Source organism: Aquarana catesbeiana, linkage group LG09, assembly GCF_042186555.1.
Source record: "Aquarana catesbeiana isolate 2022-GZ linkage group LG09, ASM4218655v1, whole genome shotgun sequence".
NCBI classification, from domain to species: domain Eukaryota; kingdom Metazoa; phylum Chordata; class Amphibia; order Anura; family Ranidae; genus Aquarana; species Aquarana catesbeiana.
Window position 1 is genome coordinate 322,141,785 of NC_133332.1, and position 3,930 is coordinate 322,145,714.

The 3,930-nt window shown below is 49.9% G+C and overlaps 1 non-coding gene across 1 annotated transcript; it reads left to right on the plus strand.

Annotated features, from left to right (window-relative positions):
• Positions 1 to 3,121: 3,121 nt before the first annotated feature.
• On the plus strand, positions 3,122 to 3,193 carry TRNAE-UUC (transfer RNA glutamic acid (anticodon UUC)). Its single transcript has one exon. It is a non-coding gene; the product is annotated as a tRNA-Glu (tRNA).
• The last annotated feature ends 737 nt before the right edge of the window (positions 3,194 to 3,930 follow it).

A 3,930-nucleotide genomic window follows, 5' to 3' on the forward strand; every position in this document is an offset into this window, starting at 1 on the left:
AAAAAGACGACTTTGTGGAGTTTATTGGGAAGGCGGAGAAGGAAAAAGCAGAATTTATGAAGAATGCGGAACAGAGAACTGCCCAGTTTATAGAGAAGGCGGAGGATAGAACAGCAGAGTTTATTGAGAGGGCAGAGAAGGAAACAGCGGACATTATGGAGATGGTGGACCACAAAACAGAGGAGTTTAGGGGGTTTATGAAAACGGTGGAGCAGGAAACAGCGGAATTCATGGAGAAAGTGATGCAGGACATCGAGGAGTGGTCTACAAACATTGGGAAACCTTCACCCAAACCCCCCAGCTTTCTTATGAAGCTGATGACCCCTGTAAACGACATGAAGGTGATACTTTCCACAAGCACCCTCATAATGGGTTACATGCTCACTACGCGTTTCACAGGAAGAACATCCCGCTACTATTTCATTCACCAGCTGAATGTTATTTTGTTACTAGATGACATTGTTAATGCTGACTGGTTCAGGAGCTGGGTGGGCTTAGAGATCAGAGTCCCACCCAAGCTTAGCAATGACGCATATTGATATGAACGGATAGTCCCTGGTCCCACGTCAGACTGGTACCCAGGATGGATGGCCTTAAAGAACAGAGTCTCACCCATTCTTATCACTGCTGGTCATTGGTATGAATAGACGGTCGCAGGATGCTCCAAGGGGTGGGTGGCCTTGAAGAACAGAGTCTCACCCATACTTACCACTGATGGTCATTGGTATAAATGGAGGGTTGCTGGGCACAAGGAAGACTACTCCAGAGGCTGGGTGACCATGAAGAACAGAGTCTCACCCATACTTACCACTGATGGTCATTGGTATAAATGGACGGTTGCTGGGCACAAGGAAGACTACTCCAGAGGCTGGGTGACCATGAAGAACAGAGTCTCGCCCATGCTTATCAATGGTTCATATGAACGGATGGTCCCTGGGCTCCAGACTTATTCACGGACTTGGTGGCCTTGAAGAACAGAGTCTCACCCATGCTCATCACTGCTGGTCATTGGTATGAATGGATGGTTGCTGGGCTCAAGGCTGAATGCTATAAGGGATGGGAAATCTTGAAGAACAGAGTCTCACTCATGCTTAAAAGTGCCGATTATTGGTGTGAATGGTTGGTTGCTGGGCTCAAGGCTGACTGCTCCAGAGGCTGGGTGACCTTGAAGAACAGAGTCTCGCCCATGCTTATCAATGGTTCATATGAACTGATGGTCCCTGGGCTCCAGTCAGACTTATTCACGGGGTTGGTGGCCTTGAAGAACAGAGTCTCACCCATGCTCATCACTGCTGGTCATTGGTATGAATGGATGGTTGCTGGGCTCAAGGCTGAATGCTATAAGGGATGGGAAATCTTGAAGAACAGAGTCTCACTCATGCTTAAAAGTGCTGATTATTGGTGTGAATGGTTGGTTGCTGGGCTCAAGGCCGACTGCTCCAGAGGCTGGATGACCTTAAAGAACAGAGTCTCGCCCATGCTTATCAATGGTTCATATGAACGGACGGTCCCTGGGCTCCAGTCAGACTTATTCACAGGGTTGGTGGTCATAAAGAACAGAGTCTCACTCATGCTTAGCACTGCTGGTCATTGGTATGAATGGACTGTTGCTGGGCTCAAGGCAGACTGCTCCAAAGGTTGGGTGTCCTTGAAGAACAAAGTCCCACCTATGCTTATCAATGGTTCGTACGAATTACCAATCCCCGGGCTCCAGCCTGACTGCTTCAGGGGGTTGGCGGCCATGAAGAACAGAGTCTCACCCATGCTCATCACTGCTGGTCATTGGTATGAATGGACGGCCGCTGGGCTGAAGGCAGACTGCTCCAGGGGATGGACGATCTTGAAATACAGAATCTCACCCATGCTCATCAATGGTTCATATGACTTCTGCACGTGGTGGGTGGGATTAGAAATCAGTAGCCCACCCACGTTTATCAACGATTGGAATGAATTTGATGGTCGCTGGGCTCCAGTCAGCTTACAGCTTGCGGCTTATCAGAATACGGCTGTGGCTCCTCGTCAAGCATCTTGTCCTGTTCCATCTATTGTGTGTATGAAGAAAACTCCACCCAGCCACTGAATTCCCAGAAGAAGGTAAGGCATTGTAATATTCTGACACCTTAGACCCAATTCACAAAGCTTTCACCCATTATATTCCCCCCAAACCTTTGTGCAGGACCATGGCTTTATTGGTTTATGTGTCCCTCCCCCATATTATTATTAATTGGGCCGGGAACCTTCCAGAGTTCCTCGGTTTAGGTTGTCATTTTGTTGGGCGTTGTAAATAAAATGACTGATCACATTTTTATCTTTTCTAGGAAAATGCTGATACTGCTGTGAAAGAGATTGACCTTCCCATTTCCAAGGTCGCACCTCCTGAGGACCGCCCCCGGGGCCCCTGGCTTAGGTCTGGCCCTGGAGGATGAAGCCTGATAAGAAGAATCATATAGAAACTTCCAGCACATCCAGCACAGCTTGTGATTGGTGAGCAAACCCGCTGGGAGTGGCCTGTGTAGCTGTAGAGAGAGCGTGCTGCTGTCAAATTCAACCTGTGATGTCAGGGATGGGCGGGACTGCTACCCAGACCCGCCCCTTTGTCAGGCAACCAGCGTATAGGGAAAGAGCGGGCATTTATAGATTGGTGGATGGGAAAAGATGCCCGGGTGTAATATGAATGGTCCCTTCACATCCTGTAGCCGGGGTTTTCCTGCACTCACAGCACGGCTTCTGTACATAAAAGTCAGATCTCTACCACTGCAGCCTCCCTGCTCTGCACTCACACCCGGGACAAGGGCTGGGCTGGATGTGCTGGAAGTTACTATATGATCATCAACTGATGCAGTGTATACAGATTGAAGATTTGGATAAGTTTGTATTTCTTCTGGAGGTATGTTGAGTGGAAATAAATGATGTACTCCGCTCAGCGGGGGCGGGTCTTAGAGAACAGAGGCTGCATATGGGCAGCACAGAGGCTTAGTGGTTAGCCTTGCAGCACTGGGGTCCTTGGTTCAAATCCTGACCAGGACACTATCTGCATGGAGTTTGCATGTTCTCCCTGTGCTTGCGTGGGTTTCCTCCGGGTACTCCGGTTTCCTCCCACACTACAAAGACATGCTACCTTGCGTTGGTGGTGCAGTGGTGAGCATAGCTGCCTTTCCAGCAGCTGACCCGGGTTCGATTCCCGGCCAACGCCTTCTCCAATACTTGGAGTCCTCAGAGAGAAAAGCGCTATACAAGGTCAATGCGGAGTATATATTAACGGTGGAATAAAGAATGAAGCGAATGTGTGGAATGTTTGAGGAAGAAATGAAAATGTTCCCCCGGAATCTATAGAAGGTGAACCCAGCAACTGATAGAAGACACTTAGTCCTCGCAGTGTCCATCATATGAGAAGAACTTCCTGCACAGACGTCCCCCCCCCAGGAATATTACACCGACAACCCCCCATCCTGACACTGACATCCCCCCAGGAATATTACACCGACAACCCCCCATCCTGACACTGACATCCCCCCAGGAATATTACAATGACACCCCCCATCCTGACACTGACATCCCCCCAGGAATATTACACCGACACCCCCCATCCTGACACTGACATCCCCCCAGGAATATTACACCGACACCCCCCATCCTGACACTGACACCCCCCCAGGAATATTACACCGACACCCCCCATCCTGACACTGACACCCCCCCAGGAATATTACACCGACACCCCCATCCTGACACTGACATCCCCCCAGGAATATTACACCGACACCCCCCATCCTGACACTGACATCCCCCCCAGGAATATTACACCAACACCCCCCATCCTGACACTGACACCCCCCAGGAATATTACACCGACACCCCCCATCCTGACACTGACACCCCCCAGGAATATTACACTGACACCCCCCATCCTGACACTGACATCCCCCCAGG